Source organism: Trichosurus vulpecula, chromosome 6 (assembly GCF_011100635.1).
Source record: "Trichosurus vulpecula isolate mTriVul1 chromosome 6, mTriVul1.pri, whole genome shotgun sequence".
Classification (NCBI taxonomy): domain Eukaryota; kingdom Metazoa; phylum Chordata; class Mammalia; order Diprotodontia; family Phalangeridae; genus Trichosurus; species Trichosurus vulpecula.
Window position 1 is genome coordinate 188,801,819 of NC_050578.1, and position 21,704 is coordinate 188,823,522.

Consider the following 21,704-nt stretch of genomic DNA (forward strand, 5'->3'; position numbering starts at 1 on the left):
GAAAAGCATATAATTGAGCCTTCTAAAACATGTTAATAACAGTAATTTGGCACAGCAAGCTTTGCAGATTAAAAGATGACCAGAATAACATTGCTTGTCCAGGAAGACAGCAACTTCAATAAATTTGGGTTAAAAATCAGGAAGAGTCTTTGTAAAGGGGAGCACTCTGTTTTGAGGAGAAAATAATATTTACAATCTTATGCCCTCATTAAAAATAATTGAATAAATAACTTTGTTGCGCTCACATTACTGGAAAATTAATTCAAAAGCAGTTTGGTCAGCTTCCTGTCTTTAATCAAGCTATTAGATATTCCCAAAGGAAAATTTGAAGTTATATAATTTGATTATAGGAAATACTAAAAGTTAAATGTCTATTTTCCTTAGCCTGAAAGAAATATGTATATATGTATATACATAAAAATGATATATATAATATATATATATACACATAGAGAGATGTAATATATATGAGATACAGATTTATTTTATATATATATACACATATATATATACCCATACGTCCTTAGCCTGAAAGACGATTGATAGAAATATATACGTGTATGTATATATATATATATATGTATATATATATGTGTGTGTGTGTGTGTGCGTGTATGTGTATGTATGTGTGTATCTATATATATCTATATATCTTAAATTTAGATCACATCTGATTCTGAATTTATTTAATAATTAAACACTCAGGTTAGAGCTTTTGTGGCAGTCTTACTGTTTTCGCTATGGCATATACTATGGGCATGAAAGAAGGAGGTACAACAATATTTTGCCTAATATTCTTAATTGATTATGTGAAAACAGGATTCATCTTTTCATTCTCCAGTCCAATTCAATGAACTTTTATTACATACCTGCTCATTCAGGGGCATTCTGTTAGATACAGAGAAAAAAATTATCCCTGCCCTGGGTTACCTTGGAAGATCTAACCGGTATACAGATAAGTAAATACAAAATATATGCAAAATAATAAAAATCGTGAAGAATGAGAACACTGCTTACTGTGGAGCTGGGTTCAGGGATGTATTTGCGTAGGAGGTAGCTCACAAATTATGCTAGGAAGGAAGGGAAGGAGGGAGGAAGAAGAAAGGAAGAACCGAAGGATTAACTCAATCCTTAGTTATTAAATTTATTAAATCCTATTAAACATCTATTATATTCCAGACACCATGCTAAATGCTTTCTAAATATTATCTCATTTGATTCTCACAACAACCCTGGGAGATAGATGTTATTATCCCCATTTTACAACTGAGGAAACTGAGGCAGATTGTGGTTAAGTGATTTGCCCAGTCACATAGCTAGTAAGTCTCTGAGGCCCTATTCGACTCTGGTCCTCCTGGCTTCATGTCTAGGGCTCTATCTACCATGACATCTAGTTGCCCTTAAAAGACAGAGAGTCTACCAGTTGTGAGGAGTGCGCCTATTGCCGCACATGTGGGACAACTTATACATAGGTTCAGGGGTGTGAGAAAAAATTTCATGTGCAGGAAATACCTAGGTTCACTGCAACAGAGGTCAGGAAAGTGAGGAATACAAAATAAGTCTGGAAAGGTCTTCTTTCATACTTCATTCAAAAAATGTATTAAATGCTCACTGTACTGCATGCAGTAGTTAGTCTGGGCATTAGAAAGTTTAGCTAAGTGTAATGGTAAGGGAAATTTGAAGATCTTTCCCACCTGTTAATAGGCCATGTGACCTGCTTATGTCACAGGAAGCCCAACTCACATGTGGTGGGAAGAGCTTACTGAGAGGAAAAGGAAAGTGTGCCACAGGAAATGGTGAGAGAGAGGTTAGAACTGAGGGAGAAAGCAGATGCATGCAAGCCAGCTGTGCTGTGAGTGTGTTAATGGGAAGGCCCCCGGGGGGGGGGGGGCAGATGGCTTTGGGATGGAGTGGTTCTCTGCTGTGATGTTGTGTGTTGAATTCTTTGCTACTGTGATGGATTGGACTTAATTGGTTTTAAGATCTGGTTCTCTGGTATCTGAATAAATGGTTTACTTCTACTTTCTATATGGAGAGTCTTATATTTTGCAGTACAGAACTACACAGGCATATTGACAGTTATCATCTATATTGTGATTATTGTCTTCCTAATACATTAAGACATGGTCCTTGCCCTTATTCAGCTTTAGTCTAGTAGAGAGACATTGTTTTGTTCAGTCATTTCTGTTGTATCCAACTCTTCTTGACCCCATTTGGGGTTTTCTTGGCAGATACTGGAGTGGTTTGCCATTTCCTTCTCCAGCTCATTTTACAGATGAGGAAACTGAGGCATAGAGTTAAGTGACTTGCCTAGAGTCATATCACTAACTCCTTTAACTATATAAGAGAAGGTTGAAAACATAAAATATTATAGTATTCTACCATTATTTCTCCTCAGAATACAGCTGTTTCTGGTTAATCTATGATGATGAAGGGAAGTAACGGTGCACTGCAGAGAATACAAAAATCACTCCACAACCCTGGATGACTTTTAATGAAAGAAATGTAGGCTCTCATTTTGCCTTGAATATTGGCTACCTGTATGACCTTAAACAAATCATTTAATCTATCTGAGCTTCACTTTCTGCATCTTTAAAGTAAGAAGATTAGGGGGGAGATGAAATGGATGATTTTTAAATATCTTTCTCATTATAAAATTCTGTGATTCAGAATATACAGTTTATCTGAATTAACCAACAACTCATGAAATGACAAGATGAGGTGAGTGGATTGAGGGAGATTAAAAAGGATGGTGGTGGAAAGAAACCAACCTCCAGTTATCCTTTTACCTGAATGACTCACAAAATATACAGTCTATAAAATGACCAAGAATTGACTGTAATCCTACCCTCCCCCAAGAGGGGGGAAGGGAGGAATATAAGAGCAAAAGGATAGAACAGTGTAAAATTCATTTAAATAGAAATAGGCATATCCGAATGGCAATGTGAAGAATTACTTCTTCGCATAGAAGCCTTCAGATCTCTGCATGTAGATGATCCTCTTTGAGGTTTATCCATAGCAGATTTTGATTTGATTTTAATTTAAAACTCAGCAAGCACCTAGAGCCAGCTTCCTCAGGGAGTAAACTGAAGTACTGGGGAAGGCAAATGTGTTTTAATATTTGACAAATCTAAACACATTTGGGAAGGAAAATCTGCTGAAAAATATATGATTAATTTCAAAGCCCCAAATTCTGGTTTCCTAGTACCCCATTTTCAATTGGTTCCCTTAATGTGGGTCATAAGATCACAGAATTTAGAGCTGGAATGGATCTTATAACTTATGTCACCCAACAGAAATTGGATGTACCAAGGGATGTGTTGTAGCCAGCTTGAACTAGCTTACAAGAGAGATTCTTAAACTTGCAGAGTGAGTCTTTTATACCCTAGGAATTAGAAAATGCTAAAAAAAAAAATCAGGGATTAATATTTTTGTTGTCAGTTCGACTTAAAGTGATGGAGAAAATGTAAATAATGCAAATTAAATATAAATGTGTATAATGTGTGCATTTTGTTGTAGAGAGCCAGTTGTTAAATGCTTACTAGCGCACCACTGGGTATACGTAAAAATTAGTTTGGTGAATGGAGGGTGACCTGGTTATAAATGACAAAACTAAAAGCTTAACAGTTGTTTGGCATTTGCTTTTTCAAGAACATATTTAAAAATCCCATCTGGTTCAAAGTTTTAAAGTGAACTCTAAGCAGATCATTGACCTATAGACACATAGGTTACTTAGCTATCTGACTAGTTCATATTTGCAACTTAAAGAATCCTATTCAATGCTGCTGCTGATTAATAATCTTGTCATTGGTTCAAAAAGGGATCAGGAGAGACTCAAAGGGCCTTTGAAACTCTGGTGATTTTTCTCCTATTTGTTGATCCCCAGGAGACATTGTGTCTGAGAAAATGTTGTTAGCCATTTTCATTCACTAGTCATCTGCAGACTTAGGCTCTAAGAAGAAAAATAGTGTCCACAATTTAAAAGCATAGGATGGAAGTAGAGAAAGGTTGTAAATTATGGAGCAGGGAACTTCCTTCTCAGGCCAAACCATAGGAACCATTTTTCTTTTCTTCTGTTAGGCTGTTACTAAGTAAATCAGAGCTAGGAAGAAGATAAAGGCCATAATTTTCACTTATATAAATGTTTTCCTGAAGAGAGGCAGGGAGGGGTGACTTGCCACTTATATGATCATCATCAATACTTGTTGAATCCATAATTTAGGAATCATCTTTTGCCCCTGAGGCCTGAAATTTAAATGGAATAGCATTTCTTGTATCTGGGAAAGAAAGTAGCCGATGAAAAATGACTACTTGCTTAAACCACTATTTAAATTTGAAGGGTCAGAAAGAGGAGCAACCAAGATTAATGATAGGCCAACTTATCTTCAATAGCACCAAGGTCTTTAAGATGAAATCTTTTTCCTTGATCGAAAGAAATGCATTTTCAGCCCCAGATCATTAATATGGTGTCGATCTTCTGTCTCTACTTTTTCAGGTGCCTGCTTTGTCCCCTGATAGAATGGGAGCTCCTTAAAGGCCAAAAAAAATACATATTTCTTTTTTGTCTTTGTATTCCAGTACCTAAAACAGTGCCTGGCATGTAATAGGTACTTAATAAATCCTTGGGACAGCTAGGTGGTAGAGTGGATAGAATGCCAGACCTGGAGTCAGGAAGACTCATCTTCCTGAGTTCAAATCTAGCCTCAGACACTTACTATATGACCCTAGGTAAGTTACTTAACTCTGCCTCAATTTCCTCATCTGTAAAATGAGCTGGAGAAGGACAAGGCAAACCACTCCAGTGTTTTTGCCAAGAAAACCCCAAGTGAGGTCACAAAGAGTCAGAAATGACTGAAAATGACTGACCAAAAGCATCAATAAATCTTGGTTAATTGGTCGATGTGTTTAGTTTTTCTTCTCTTTTCCTACGATTTAGTTTTGAAGGTGCCATTACAGTCCCAACTTATATCACCTTCTGAATTGCAGAAAACCTTTAAAGTTGAAAAAACCAGAGCTAATTGATTGAGCTTATGGTATTAGTGGACTTCTTGCCTTCATGGTTTTCATAACTAGTTTATGTGCTGAAACTATATTGACTAGTGGTCTTCCTGGAGTAAAATCCCAGCAACACCCACCTACAGAAGTCAAGTCAAGTCATCAAGCATTTATTAAGTAACTATTATGTTAAGGGCTAGAGATACAAAGTTACACATATATATTATCTATCTTAAGTAGCTATTGTTTCAGCTGGAAAGTTAACTCAATTAAAGAAGCAGCTTAGTGCTTCAGTGGGTAGAACATTAAACCTGGAGTGAGGAAGAGCTGAGTTCAAAGGTGACCTCACTTACTACCTTTGTGACTCTGAACAAGTCTTTTAACCTCTCTTTGCCTCAGTTTCCTCATTTGTAAAATGATAGAGTGCCAAAATGTTATAAGAATAAAAATTTCCAGCATTGTCTTATACAACAGAAGTAATGTAAAAACATCATAGAGGACGTGCAAGTTCACATTAAGAATGAGAGGTGAAACATACACAGCTTAAACCCCACTACATTGGTGCTCTAAAAATATTAAAAGAATTATAAGAAAACCTCCAATGAATAATAGGTCAATAATGTATAGAAGTTATATTTAATGACCTGGATAAAAAGCCTGCTCTCTCTCCCACAAGATAAGAATGTATTGTGTGTTTGCCATATGCATTAATGGAGACCCTGCTTGTACTGATTTAAAAAAAAAAGATCTATCAATGTATCAAAATTAAGTCCTGGCCCAAAGATGTGTCATTGCTGGCATCGTTTGTAGCAGACATTAATGATCCTCACCCATACTTGAAAAACTTACACATTAAACCAAGGAGCCCCAAACTAAAGATTAAAAAAATAGTGTTTCTCTCATGACAGATGTAGATTTTCTCCCCCAAAAAATAAAGAACACGGATACATGAAATGTGAAGCTGTACTTGCTCCTTGGAAACACATTGCCCAGCAGGAGAATGAGACTCCAAGAAAAAAGTGATGGAATAAAGTAAAGTTGCCTTTGAAACAAGCTACTCACCTACACTCCAGGGCATAACTTGGCTCAGAAAAAAAAATCCTATGAAAAGCACCTGTCTAATAAGGAGAACGATACCAGTCTAACTTTTTGAGTTTCCTCTTGGAAACAGAATTCTAGTCTAACAATATCACATCCTACTTTACCTAAACTATTTTAGGATTTTGCCACTGGATGTCATGGGAAGGTTTACATAGTTATCAAAGAAACAACTCCCACTTCCACCACCCCCCAAATCACACTAATATAGCAGGATAAATATATCCATGCTTTCCCTATTACTAAATGGAATCCTCTTTTTAAAAAAAGAATACGTGATTCTTTACATTAGTTCTTGGATTTTGCTCCAGGTTGTCACTTCAAAAGATCTGTATAACCCAGAGGCATGACGAGAGTGGGGCACTCAGGGGTTTGCTTTAGCATTCCAAATTTAGACCTTGTGGAGAGGATAGTATTTGAGCTGGACCTTTAGAAAAGATGGATAAGATTTTAGTTAGAGAAGAAAACACCAGGCTTTCCAAATAAGAGGAACAGCATGTGAAAGGTGTGGATACAGGAAAGTGTGACAATTCTGCAAAAAAGTGTCAAGGACTGTTTTAATTTTTGAAAGGGCTATTGACAACTTATTTTCTGACCTGTTGGCTAATCTGGACTCTTCATATTTATAGGGGCAGGGAAGGGGCCAGCAATGATTGCACCTGAAGACCTGGCATTGCAGACATTAGTCTGGACTGCTTTGTGGAGGTCATCTTACCTTGGTTTAAATTGAGTGCCCTGCTTTTGTTTTATATTTATTTTGAATGTTTGCTGGTTTATTTAAGATAATACATTTCAGCTTGTGAATTGTCTTCCTGGTTTTAAAAGAATAAATAAGCTAGTAATGAGTTTGACAATTATAATTTCCATGATTGACAGTGCCATTTGTCTTAAACACTTGCCACCATGCTCCCTCCTTTATTGATTTTCCTTGTACCAACCATGGGTACCCCAGATTCCTAGGTACCTCTCAGCCTACTCTGAGGTTAACATCCTTCCAAATCTATCTTTCTTCTTTTGAAATTGCCCCACTTGAATAAACTACATTGATTAACATTGCTATGTGGAAAAAATATGAAGGACTGTCATATATCTGCATATCAAATTATGCTAATCAAGGCATCCCAGCTGCATCTCAAGGAGATTTGTTTCTTACTTTCAGTGAAGGCAAAGGTACTAGCAGGTTACTGCCGATTTATGCAGGGGAAAGATCTCCTTTGTCATCAGATGTGGTGAGTGATGAGAGGTTGGGAAGTCATCAAAGGGGACATCAAAGCTGTTTTTCATGGCGAAATTTCAATCCAGTTAAATACTTTTCAATAAAGCTTATTGAATTTCTCCTCCCTTTGTACCTTCTGAAAAAGTTGACACAACCCTTTAGTTTTCATTTTCAAAAGTGTCAACTTTAGCAATTCAGTGGCTACATTTCCTAATCATTACATTAAATGTAACAGTTTTATTGCAGATATGAAAAGAACACTTTCATATTTGAAAGTATGCTTTAAAGGGGGAGGGGAGAATTCTTTCGGCTCCAACTGCCTGATTCTCATTGAGTAAATGAATGTTTCTTGATCCCTGCTTGCCCTAATTCTTCTGCTATACTATCCCGGCATGCACCCTATGGGCTCCGAAGACTGTATTAACACAACTGCAAATGTATCTTCTAGGTTTCCTCTACGCTCAGAGTGGTACCAAACGCAGCATTAAAGAGCGGCTTTTGAAGCTCTTGCCCTGCTCGGCTGCCAAAACGGCATCTCCTGATATTCAAAGCAAGTTTTGTTTTGTTTTTTTGTCTGTCTGATTGGTCTGTTTATTTAGGTTTGCATGCGATGCAGTTTTCTGCTTTTGAAAAATAAATCAATATATTAACTTGCTTTATACAAGACACTTGTGATGTATTAGTATTCAATGGAACACCCTGGGGACCATTTCTACTGTAAGAACATAGCCCCACCCTGCCCCCACCTTTGGCAGATATATGGTGAAGTATTAGTGACGACCTTCAGCCTGAGCTTCTGATGGATGGGTTTAGGTTTCCTTTGCTGGTGGAGGAGAGGTAAGGAAGGTCAGGAAAGGAAGGGGAATGGTGCATTGTGTTGGTTCTAGAATATGGAATTAACTCATTAACTGTAGGAACTCATAATTATTGTATTGTCATACTATTCATCTCTGAGCTTTTATGGCTCACACTGTAAGACTCTTAGTCCTTCTCCTCCCTGTCTCTTTTTCTCCTCCGCAGCCCCTTATTATAATGTGAGGTCGTTGAGAGCAGAGTAGAGCCTCACTCTTCTTTGGGTGCCCTGCACTTAGCATAATATTGGCACTTTCGTGTGTTGTCTCCCCCATATCCCATTAGATTACAGACTCCTTAAGGACAGAGACTACCTTTCTTTTTCTTATATGTATCCCCAATGCTAAGCACAGTGCCTGGCACATAGTAGGTGTTAATGTTAGTTGAATTGAATTTTAATTCAATTGGCACATAGTAAGCATTAATACATGTTTTTAATTCTTTTTTTTTTTGGCTCATAGTGTTGCTATTTGCCTTCACTTTGTCTTTTCTCTCCTTATTTCCCTTGGGATGAGTTATCATCTCTATGTAGATGAGTCCCAAATATACATCTCTTTCCCTTACTGCAATCCTGAATCATCAGTTGCTGGCAGGATATCTTCACTAGGATGTCCCATTCAAACTCAAGATGTCCCAAATAAAACTCACTCTGTCCATCCCTCTCCCCTAGAACCTACCCTTTTTCCTAATTACCTCCATCCCTATCTCCCATCCCCCCACTGAGATCCCCTCTTTCCTTAACTCCCACCCTCTCTCCTAAAACCTACCCTTTTCCCTAATTCCTCTATTTCTGTGAAGGTGGCACCATCTTTCCAGTCACAGAGTTTTGTAACCTCAGAGTCATCCTAGAATTTTCAGTTCAATTCAGTAAATATTTATTAAGTACCTGCTGTGTGCCAGGCACTGTGCTATGCCAGTCAGTCACCCTTACCAGCACCAATGCTTCATATACCTTTTGCCAAGTCTTATATTTCTACCTCCACTATATCTCTTAAATGTGTGTCTCTTTCTTTCTGCTCAGATGGACACCACCCTAGTTCAGACTCTCATCCCCTCACACCTGGACTACTACAATAATTTCTTAATTAATTTCCCTAAATCTAGTCTCTTCCCTCAGCAATGCCTTTTCCAGACAGCTCCAAAGTTAATACTGCTCAAATGAAGATCTAACCATATCATTCCCTTCCTCAATAAGTTTTACTCAGTGGTTCCCATTGTTTCTAGGATAAAACAGAAATGTCTTTGTTCGGCATTTAAAACCCTTCAAAGGGTCAGGTAGATGGTGCAGTAAGTAGAGCACCGGCCCTGAAGTCAGGACGACCTGAGTTCAAATCCGGCCTCAGACACTTGACACATTCATGAGCTGTGTGACCTTGGGCAAGTCACTTAGCCTCAATTGTCCTGCCTTCCCCCCTCCAAAATTTTTTTTAAAAAACCCTTCAAAACAAGACTATAACCTCTCTTCCCAGACCTATGTCATGACTCCCATGCCCTACTCTTTATTCTAGTCCACCTACCCTACTTGCTATTCTCTATCAATGACATCTCCCTCCCTACCCCAAGTCATTTGCATAGGTCTGAAATGCTTACAGTCGAACCCTTACAATCCCTGTTTCCTTCCAAGCCCAGTTCATATGCCACCTACATGAAGTTTTCCCTGATTTCCCCCAGTTGTTTGTATCCACCCCCCGCCATGTACAAAATTACTCTATATTTACTCTAAATACATTTACAAATACTTGTGTTCATTTTGTTTACTTCCAGTATAATGTAAGTGACTATTTTATATTTATATGTGTATTCCTAGCCATAATAAGCATTTAACAAACCTTTATTAAATTGAACTTGGAGAATTGTTTCTTTATTTGCTATCCAGAAAAAAAATACTTGCTAGCTTAGAAAGTGTCCCTTAGAAAAATTGTGTGGTTGTGGTTTGTCCTTTGTTCTCAAAGAGGGAGATGATGACATGTCTTGCATTGAATTGTATCTGAGTGAGGGAGGGCTGTGCAGTGTCACCAACCTCACTTTCTCCTCCAAAGCCATCTGGGTCCAGTGGCCAGATATAGATCAGAATGACTAGAGATGGCTCAAGATGCAACGAGAGGCCTTCTCCTTTTTAAACTAAGGTCTTTACAGGTTCTCACTTTGAGTGAGTCAATGCACCTTCAGTGAATAGGCCTGTTGAAGAAGTAAGTCAATGAATGGCCCCTTTAATTAAAAAATTGGGAGGGGAAGACCCTCAGGTTTGCTGGACAGCAAAGCAATCAGGTGGAAATTAAAATACCCAATTTTTTACCCTTGTCATTCTCTTTTTTTATTAACTAGCATTATCTTAAGAAGGACAAAATAGGAAGATGTGACTGTATAGGTTTTTATTCTTTAACGGAAGATATAAAGAAAACAAAATTACTTCATTCATTATACTCACTTTTAAAAAAAAATGGGGGTAGAGGGTTGCTGAGGGTCCAGTACTATGATTTCATCCATGTGGGGAACTCTTAGTGTGAAAATTTCTTCCATCTATACAGATTGCCAGTCCATCTATAACTTATAGTCATAGAGTTTCTTTTAGGATACTGAGAGTCTAAGTAGCTTTTGCTTGGGCACATAATTAGCATATGTCAGGACTGGAATGAGGGCTACTATGAACTAGGATTTAAATCCAGGTCTTTTTAACTCCATGGCTTGCCCTCTATCTATACCATGATGTTCCTTAGCAGAACCAATAACTGATTTGAAAGTTTGAATGCTTTCTAGTTTCTCTACTCAGTAGTCAAAATTTAAAATATTTGAGGAGAGGCCAAAGGGAATATCTAAGTCACGAAATAAAAAACTCCCAATGAAAACCTGAAAGTTATGTGGAGATGAATTACTCTCAGCTGTTAGATGGTGAAACACAATATGCAGAGATTATAAATACAACTTAAATTATGGTTACATGTCAGATAAAAAAAAGATCCAATCTACAGAAAAATTATGAAACATCACCCTCCCCGCCTTAAAAACATAAATGAACAACAACAAAAGTGTTTAGCTACTTGTGTTTTTTTTCTGGCAGGTAATAAAATTAAGACACCCTCCCTAACCAATCCTGAAACCAAAGACATTTATTTTCATTCTTACCTAACAATTCGTCCATGTCCTCTGACTTGTGGGAGCATAATTTTCTTATTTTTCTAGTCTTTGGTGAAGCTAATACCCACCTGGGCCCTTAGGGACATTTACCAAGAAAGGTAGTAAGTCACCTATACAAAGCAGTCACATTATTAGATTAGATATCACTGTCTAGTGACTTTGTGCCTACTTAAGATGTTTTCTATCCCACCCCCAAACCACTTTACCTTGTTTGCATCTAGATTTGGAGTCAAGGAATTGAGCCTTGGATGTGCCAATTATTCTAGCTAAAAGACAGGGCAAATCACTTCCCCAAATTAGTAATGATACTCATGCCCTCTACCTCACAGGATAACTATAAGGAAAGCATTTTGCAAACCATAAAATTATAAGTAAATATGAATTGATAGTGATATGATCATTACATTTCTATATTAAATATATTGACAGGAAATCAAGACAAATGAAGATGAGTTGAAGGAGCTGGAAATGTTTACCTTCAAAAAGAAAAGATTTGGTAGGGGGAGGAGAGGGCAGAATTGTGGATTTCAAGAGTTTGAAAGACTGTTCAGTGGAAGAGGAATTGGAGTTCTTTGGTAGATGAATAGGCAAAGCATTGTTGTAAGGAAAAACTCCCTGATGATAATGATGATTATACTGATAAATATGTGTGTGTGTGCGTGTATATATATAGCCTCAATCCTTGGAATTTAAGACCATGTCAACAGATAAATCATGTTACAATGCAAGCTCAGTGATCATCATTACCACATTAGCAGGCATGAGTTTATTGGACAAAAGGCAAGTACTTTTTGATAGGAAGCAAAAGGAAGTGTGGGGTTATGGTTAGAAAGACATACCAACGTGGGTTACCATAGAGGGGTGGCCCAGGATATGATAGATAATAATAACAGCCTACTTTCACTCACAACTCTGCAAGGAAGGAAGTACAAGTGTTAATCTCTCCATTTTATAGGTGGTGAAACAGAGTAAGATATTTGCGCAACGTCACTTGACCCCCAAGGTCCCTGTCTCTCCTGATTCTGTGTCTGATTTATTTTGCCCTGTGTTTATGTCCCCTGGGATGTGAACCTAGCTCTCTTGATTCTGAGTCCAATCCAATGCTTACTGCACCACACTACTATGTGGATCATAGAGAACAGAGGCAAAAGCAAGGATAGCTTGGAATAAGGTAGTGCGCTCTTTTCTTTTTATTCAACACATCGCTGCTGATCCCTGTAAGTGCCCAGGTAGGGACTTTGATAGGCAGCAACGAGACTTAGGAAATGTCCTCTATCATCAGCCATGGAGGCCAGTCAATAGCTACAAAAATGTTTTCCACTACTGGCCAAAAGGCTAAGCAAAAAAACTCAGTTGAAGAAGATCAGTTTCAAATGCCACTGTTTCCTATCTCCAAATAGTGTTTTCTTTGCCCTTTTCTCATAACAAAAATCTGAGATTAATTGACATTAATCTCTCTATTGTATAGATGACTAACCTGAGGCCTAAGAGATTCATTACTTATTCATACTGAGTAAATTAAAAATAATAATTCCTGTGGCCAGGCTTAAATAATAGCTGAGTGATGCAAAAACTTATTTATAGAATCTGGATTCTAGAAAGGACATTAAGGATCATTTTGTCTAACTTCCCATCTCCCATAGGAATTCTTTCAACATCATCCTTTAGGTGATGATCTAACTTCTACTACTTGGATATTTCCAGTGTCAAGGAACTCACTACCTGTACAGAAGACTACCTATACCATTATGAAATAGCCCCCAGTGCCTTGTGAAAACTTGGCACTTAATATGCAATAGCCTTGCTGTTGAACTGAATCACTGACAGAGTTTTCTAATGGAAAAGTTGTTTTCATCAATGAAAAGGAGACAAAGAATCAGTATCATCATGTGACAAGCAGGTTGATTTTGGTATGTGGAGAAAGCCTAGACGAGTGTCAAGACATCCATTTTCATTCTCTCAGATGTCTTTGAATTGTGTACAGTGACAGGCCAATTCAATGTCTTCCTGTACTAGAGCCAGATGCCCAGTAGAAAATTGTGAATGCTGGCTTGAACCTACTAGAACTTAGCCTTCCGACTGCATCCCTCTCACCTGACATTCTCTTCAACTAAACAGACAGATGTGCTAGAAACTGAGACTGGCACTTCCTGAAACATTAGTCAGAGCCTGATTTACCTGTCCTTGGCCTAACACACTGGCTCCTAGAAAGCCATTTGGCTATTCTTGGTCAAATGACTAATTTTAAGGCTCCTAACAGTACCTGTTCATCAACATTAAGGGATTAATAGATTAATTTCAAAAGAGTTAATATAGTTATTAACCAAATACTGTCCTTGGCCTCTTGGCAAGTTTCTCATATTCCCTGTGCTACTTCCCAAGTTAGGAAGTAGAAGTTTTCTATCTGTTCTGTTTGAAAGAGTGTCCTCAAGGTACTCCCTACACTGATGAAATCACAGGTCCAAACTCCTCTTTCCCCTCCAAAAAAAATTTGTCTTTTAAAATTAAATATTACCACAAAATGAGAGGAAGCACCAAGGCTGAAGCTCTTGCCAGTAGCCCTAAAGAAGGCATAAGCCCCTTGCCTAATTAGATGATATCTGCCAGCACTGGATAAAAGCAGGAATATTCAGAAAATAAATGTTGATTGAAAAATAAGGTTTGCAGAGGCCATCTAGTTCAGACCAAATCTGACCAAAAGCCACCATTTGTAGTATCTCCAATAAATAACCATTATACTTCCATTAGAAGACCACCAGCAATGAGGAGTCTTCTACCCATTGTACTCTTGGAGGATTCTAGTTGTCAGGAAATCCTGTCCCTATCTGCCCTTACCCTTCCACATATATAAGGGCTTCATCAGCCTTTTTTGCATTCCCATTTTTTCCTTCTATTTCTGCATTCAGGGGTCAAGTAGAACAGATCTAATCTCACTTCTGTATGATGTCCTTTCAAGTATTTGAAGAGAGCTAAGCCTTCTCATCTCTAGACCAAGCATCAACAAATCTTTGAGTTGACCTTTCTATGAGGCAATCTAGTCTACCCATTTTACAGATGAGCAAATTGAAGCTCCAAGGGCCAGTGACTTGCTAGCATCATATTGATAGTGAGGAAAAAATGTGGGATTTGAAGCCAATTCATCTGATTCCAAAGCCATTCATCTTTATATTTTGCATTATTTCATATGAAGAGCTGGCTAGCTCATTAGCTGGATTAGTCTCAAGAATTCTTGATTGAATAGTAGATAGCAGCTGAGCAAATGGAATTTTCCTCAATTGGTTTTCTTTGTGGTGATACGATCTATTTAGGTTTCTCTAGGAAAGTAAATTGTGCTTCACTTTCTTTACTCTAAAATGTAATTAATCCAGACACACACTCCCATTTTTTCACTGGGATATTCTGGAGGCAATCGGATTCACATCTGGACCATGCATTTATGAAATAAAGCACCAAGGACAAGAAATTATTAGACATTAACTTATATGGGCACATATTACATCTATAGAAGCATATATTTGTCTTTTAAGTTCTTAAGTGCTAACACCTGTTCTGTAATCGCCTGGTGCCCTAATTCCATCACAGTAATTGATTCCTGAAATTAATGGTATGTTCTTGCCTTGCTTTTTGATTACAGCAGACACAGCAGACCAAAATGCGATGAGGTTATTATGAGAACAGACTACTCATAACTGCTAAGCTGCCATCAGCACATTGTTCGACATAATTGTGAACCACAGCTTGCTAAATAGATTTCAGTTTTTAATATTAAATATAACACAGAATTTCAGTTTGTGTGTGTGTTTTCCTAGTCACCATATTGGATGTGTTTATCTTCTGTGAAAGGTTGTGGATGCCTCTCTTGGCAATGAAATACTTTGCATTGGCTGTTGGAGCATTTGTTTTCAGAAAGTGTTCAGAATTACCCAAATGCTGCCAATTAAAATTCATCCTTGGCCACTCAGACCTGGAGAATAGCACCACTTTTAACCTTCTGACAATTACTTGAACTCCTGCTGGCTCCTTGGTGACTTTAACAAAACAAAGAAAAAGAAAAAAAATGAATAAAAGAAAAGAAAAGTTGAACTGGGCAGGTAGTCAGAAAAATATCCACTTCCAAGTTATCTGTTGCATGATTGATATTAGCCTATGTATTGTATTTTTAATAGTGAGGCTTCTGGGGGGTGGGGGAGAATTCGGGAATGCTAATTTCATTATATTTATTAAAATTGAGTATTGTGCATCATTTAAGATCATAGATTTAGAGCTAGAAGAGACCTTTGGGATCATCCAGCCTAATCCCATAATTTTACAGACGAGGAAACTGAGGCACTGAGTACTTAAGTGTCTTGCTCAAGGTCACACAACTTGTAAGTGACCCACTAAGAATTTAATCCCAAGTCCTTTGACTTCAAGTCCCTATGGTTCTTTCCTGTGTAGCACATTTGTGGCAAATGTTTTGGACTACTAATTCAGTGTCTAGGCACAAACTTGGAAAAAAGAGAACCTACCAGGCAGCATAAAGTGATTTGGCAATCTAACAAATACTCAAGATCAAAGAATTCCAGACCCTTAGAAACTCTCCAGTCCATCCCTGTCCTTTTGAAAATTAGGAAGTGAAGGTTCAGTGAGGGAAAGTAATCTGATTGATGTTACACACTCATTTTGTAGCAGAGATAGGACTAGCACCCTGGTCTTGGCTCTCAGTGGGCTCTTCTTTCCACCACACTCTGCCAACAATAATCTTTATTAAAACCCTCCAGGGTGAAGTACAAATAAACATTTTGCTTTCTGATGCTGTTCTTCACTTTGCACTTCCCTTATTAGGAAGCCAGATGTTCCTCCTTCCAGGCAGCTGATTCCCTTTGGCAGGCTTATTAGATTTAAAGTCAAAGCTCAGTATCTTCCCAGTTAATGTGCTCTTTTTCTATGTTAGTGAACAAAATGAAGCCAACCTTTGGCTTTAAGCTTGATTTTTTAAAACTATTTTTACTTTGGTGTTGATTTGGGGTGAAAGTTTTTTAGTAGGGGCTGGTGAAAGTCTACGGAACAGAAGGGTAGGAAAATGAAAGCCACTGGTTATCACTTTTACAGAGTGTTATGAAAGGTCACTCGTGTAAGTTCCCAAAAGTTGTGATACTGATATGTTTGCTATTTACAGTGGCTTATGAAATTACTGTTGGGATTAAAATCAGCCCAGCCAGTAGTGATTTCAGCAGGGTTACATTAGTCCTAAAGTAGGAAAGGAATGCTTCAAGTAGATTCAATTTTCCACTCCGGCGGGTCCATAAAATACAGGTTATTGCTAAGTTACCTGCTTAGATGGAAGATTAAAGTTCAAGCTGTCTCTCTTCAAGCTGCTTTCCAGCTTGGGGATACTTAGCAGCAATGAGAGCTGGATATGATACTAGAAAGAGCATTGTACCCAAATCAGGAGGTTTGGATTCTATCACTGACCACTGCGTGGTCTGATTCTGTGACATTAGGCAACTCAATTTACTTCTCTAGGATTTAATTTCCTATTCTTCAACAATGAGAAAGCTGAGATAGGAACCCAGGATCTCAGATTGTGAATCCAGCACCTTTTTTTAAAGCATTTTTTCTATTATACTATGTCCTTCTGCTATCTGCTTCACAAGATTTTTAGCAGTAGTAGTTGTAGCAGATAGCATTTATAGAGCACTTTAATGTTTACAAAGTACTTTGCAAATATTATTTCATTTAATTTTTGTAAGAACCCTGTGGCCTAGGTGCTATAATTACTCCCATTTTACAGATGGGGAAACTGAGGCAGACAGAGGTTTAAGTGACTTGCCTAGGGTCATACAACTAGTAACTGGGACTAGATTTCAATGCATCCCTCTCCATTGTGCCACACGACTGTTGAAATATTTTTCTATAAGATTTGGTCTTTGGAATCAGTCATACATCAGTAATCTCTACATCTTCATTGTGAGACTTTTCTCAACCAAAGAAGATTACAGCTTGAAATAAGCCTTAGCGAATTGCCCAAGGCTCAAAAGAGATCACATGATTTGGCAGGTGATCACCCAGTAAAGTGCCAGAATGGAGGTTTGAACCTAGATATTTTCAGTGGAATATTATATCCACTATGGCAGCCTATTTCTTATTTCTACAAGAAGCAGTCATACAGTGCCCCATTTTTTTCTCTTCTCTTATGATTTTCAGGCAAACATTCAATGGCTTATTGCCATCACACACCACCCCCTTGCTCCACTCAAATAATCCTCTCAAAATTTTCATATGTCAAAAAAATGAGGTATTTTTAAATAAAACCTCCAACTGCATGATTTCCCCACTGACTTAAAAGCCCAGCAGGATGGAGAAACTAATGGTAAAAGGGAGGTTTGGCTTTTCTTGCATTTTAAGAAGTAATAGGATTTTTATATTGGGTTGTTTTTGTTGCTGCTTTTATCATAGTTTGGTTTGTTTTGGAATGTTTCAGCAAGTTTGTAGGCTTTGGTATTTTTTTATGGAATAATAAAGTAAATATCTGAGTCACTCTAATAAGGAGGATAAGTGATGAATTTCGACCCCGGAGTTTTGTGGTTGGTTTGATCAATGCCATTCAAAGTTCAAATACTCAGATATTGACTTGAACTTGATGTCTATTTCGATAATAAATGTGAATTTCTTTATATAAAATTAAGCTATTGTGGTTAAATTCATTTCACCTATTAGATGTGTTCCTGAAAAGTTTGGGGTAAATCAAATTTTGGGAAACTCTAAGTGACCAAAAATCACTAATCTTGACTTTCAGTGCCGTATGGCAAACATGTTACTTCCAGCTCTAAACTAGTATCTAATTTCAAGCAACTTAAATATTTTTCCATATTAATTACACTTGTAAAACCTTTTTTCAAAGATAATAAAAACAAGTCATTTTGTAACATTTTAAAGTTTATAACATACTTTTTTCAAAACAACTCTCTGAGATAGGTAACAGAAAGACTGTGATAAAGTAGAAAGAACCCTGGATTTAGAGTTCAGGCATCTGCTATTTATTAGCTATATGCCCTTGGTCATGTCTGTTGACCTCCTTGGCTTCTACATCCGTTAACTGAAGGAATTGGATTAGAAGGCCTGTGAAGTTCCTTCCAATATCTCTAACCCGATATGATCCCAAGACCAGATAACATTTAATATCCCCTTTACCTCTAAATCTATATGCTGAAAGAACATCATCTGAAGTACTGGCAACTCTTTGTCTTCCAACAAATATTATTATGCTTTTATTCAGATAAGGAAGCTAAGGCTTAGAAACTTGTCCAAGACCATACATCTAGTAAGTCTCAGAGTCAGCATTTGAACCAGTCTCCTATTTCCTTCTTTCCATTGGATAACTTATATCTAAAGACAGAATATCCTAAATATATGTGAATGTGCTCTTCATATGTACAAGTTTTATAGGACTTAACCAAACATGTACTTGTCTTGTATTTATTCTTCCTTATTGTCTTGTGTCTATTGGCCTATCAGTGCTCTAAAACCAACAAACCAAAAAAACCCTCTCTAAGGCTGTATGTTTTTTTTAAAAAAAGTCTTTGACCTGCTTTATTAGGAGTTTCCTGATCTACTAATTCACTACCCCCAATGAAATCACAAGTCCAGCCACTATCCTAGTCTAAATCCCTGTATTCTACTAGAATTCAAGTACGAAAAAAAATTGTTGACATCTTTGAAGAGAATATAGAGAAATACATTTATAAACCAGAATATTTTGTGTTACAGAGATAAGAAATGCTTTCCCTTTGCTAGAGGAAATTTGATACACCTCAGCAGAACATATTTAAAAGTCTTGTGAACAATAGCTAAAAGTGATAAAGGACAGGCTTTTTCCTTCAGAAGATAAATTAGAAGGAAAGTTTGGTGGGTGTATTGTTGAGGAAGGTTAGATTTCAAAGTTGTATTCATAGCCTAGAATGGCATCTTTTTTAAACAATTTTTTATTTTATTTTACCAGAACATAAATACAGAACAGAGAAAAGAAACAAAAACATATCATAAACTTAAATATTGAAACTTGAATATAAAGCAAGAAAGGAAAAAAGAGGATTCAAAACATGTAACAATAAATTTTCATTTCAAGAAAGCCTATATGATAAATAATACACCTTGTGTTGAGCATTGTCCATCTTTTCTATGCTTCCTAGTGTTTTCTTTTGTTCTCTGCTGTGCACTTTTTAACTTTGTTTTTCCCCTCCCCCCACCCCCTAGGAGGCTACAATATAATTTAGATAAGTTTCTTGATATATACATACACATTCAGATGTATATGTACACTTATACATGTATACGTGCATATATAGACATATACTTTCCCAAACATACTATACTCCCAATCTTTTTTTTATGTTTGTACATATCTTTTGTTTCCTTTCCATCCTGCCTGCTCTACTTTACTTCTACCCACTACATTACCTTCCCACTAGTTGCATACCCCCCTCCCCCACCAATCACCCTGCCCTCCTATTACTTGCCTTCCCTCCTCTAAGGATCCCTCCCCTATCCTCCCATTCCCATTAATCTAAAGTCCCTTTACCTAGTCATAGAATGGCATCTTTTGAAGGGAGAAAGTACTCTCCAACTGAGTCATGCAAAATAAAGAAATTATCCAGGCTATGAGAATTAGCAAAATAAAGCATTGATGCATCCAACCTGAGCTGGTACTTGTCTATCTGAATTAGGCCTATGTCATAAGTCGGGTAGGGATACCACAGATGGAAAAGAGCTGAGAAATAGTAAAGTCAGAGTAAAAGATTGGTGTGATAGAATTAAAACACATAGTCAGAAGATCTTGACTTAAAACCATACTCTGTCAGAACTTGGCCGACAAGTGCTTGCAGAAAAACATAGTCATTTGGTCCATTCTTGAAGGATTTTCAGTTGGGTAGGAACCATCAGAACTTGTGTGTCTTTCAAGAATCCAAGAGTATATCCATGCTGTTCTAATGAAACAAACTTGAGTGTTTTTTTTAGGTACAGAACCTACTTCCTAAACCAAGAGCAATACTATAGTACAGAATTTAAAGAAGAGTTGATTCAAATTGAAGTATTAATTAGAATTAATTAATTAGAATTAATTAATTCAAAATGAAGTATTAATGGAAAGGACTAAATAAAGCTGCCGATATCACCATCAAGGAAAAAAATGATCAAAGGCCAAATGCTAGTAACCATATGCCATCACTTCGGGCTGGTCATTTCCTCTCATGGCAACACTACCAGTACAAAAGAAATGTGCATAGCTAATAGTAGTTGAAAAGAGGCTGCAGAGGAGGAGCTCAGACACCCAAGTATAGAAATATATGTGGAACCATTGGGAAAAAAATGTGCTGCTCATTATCTTGGATTGTGTGATGAATTCAGTCACTCTGTTCTCCCTACATCAGACCATTCCTTATGATCCCTGGCTCTTCATGACCAACCTGGTCTTTTATCCTTCTTTGATTGGGATACTCCCAATCGTCCTTGCTTTCTATCTTAAGAAGTCTCAGTAATCCCCATAGAGGAAACCCAACACGAGTCCATGCCAGGTCTCATCTTTGCCCTTGCCCTTACAGCACAGTAGAATAGTTTTTGTGGGAAAAGGTGGAGGGAGGGAGGAAGGGAGAGAGAGAGACAGAGATAGAGAGAGAGAGAGAGAGATCTCTATGGATTTATATAACCTATATATATTAGCATATAATATTACACATAATATTTTACTAATTAAAATAAACAACTTTCTTTGAGCCACCATGCCATTTTAGCACTAAAAGGAGTATGCCATGTCCAGTCGCTGTTCAGGCTATGACCAATGGAATGTCTAGTTTATTTTGGACAATTACACCAGACAGGTTTTGTGAAAGACATGCTGCCTCCAAGATGGCTGCCTCAAGTGGCTTAGGACATATCTTAAGCATCCCTATCTTCCCCCAGTGATTCACTGGAGTTTAGCTCTATCACTCATTCACTTATTTTGAAACAGTGTTTTCAGTCTTTGAAATCTCTCTGTTACCAGGATTGGGAAAGTTCTGGATACCATGCTATATCAGTATCTGTTGAAAGGAACTAGCAGTTCTTAGTCTGGATAAGAGAGCATTTAGGGGAGATATGTTTATAGGGCTTTTGTGTTAAGGATGACATTCCTTCTGTGTGGCCTCAAAAGAAAGAAGAAGGAGGAACATAAGATAGAAGTTGAAAAAAGCTAAATTTGGGCTCTAGTGTTCCTTGAGAATTAGAGCTATCCAAAGATAGAATAGGCTACTATAAGTCATAGGCTTCCAATCACTGGTGGATTCCAAGCAATGGCTGGGTGACCAACTGTGGGGTATTTTGTAGTGGAGATTCTTGTTCAGTCATGCTTTCTTTCCCACTGAGATTCTATGATTCTAACTAAAATGTTTCA

The 21,704-nt window shown here is 37.4% G+C and overlaps 1 protein-coding gene across 1 annotated transcript in view; it reads left to right on the forward strand.

Annotated features, from left to right (window-relative positions):
* Nucleotides 1-1,757: 1,757 nt before the first annotated feature.
* The window catches only part of KCNIP4 (potassium voltage-gated channel interacting protein 4), a 140,236-nt gene continuing 120,289 nt past the window's right edge, over nucleotides 1,758-21,704 (forward strand). The window contains exon 1 of the mRNA XM_036763394.1: nucleotides 1,758-1,807. The gene's annotated coding sequence lies outside the window, so the exon portion shown is untranslated. The remainder of the gene's footprint in view (nucleotides 1,808-21,704) is intronic.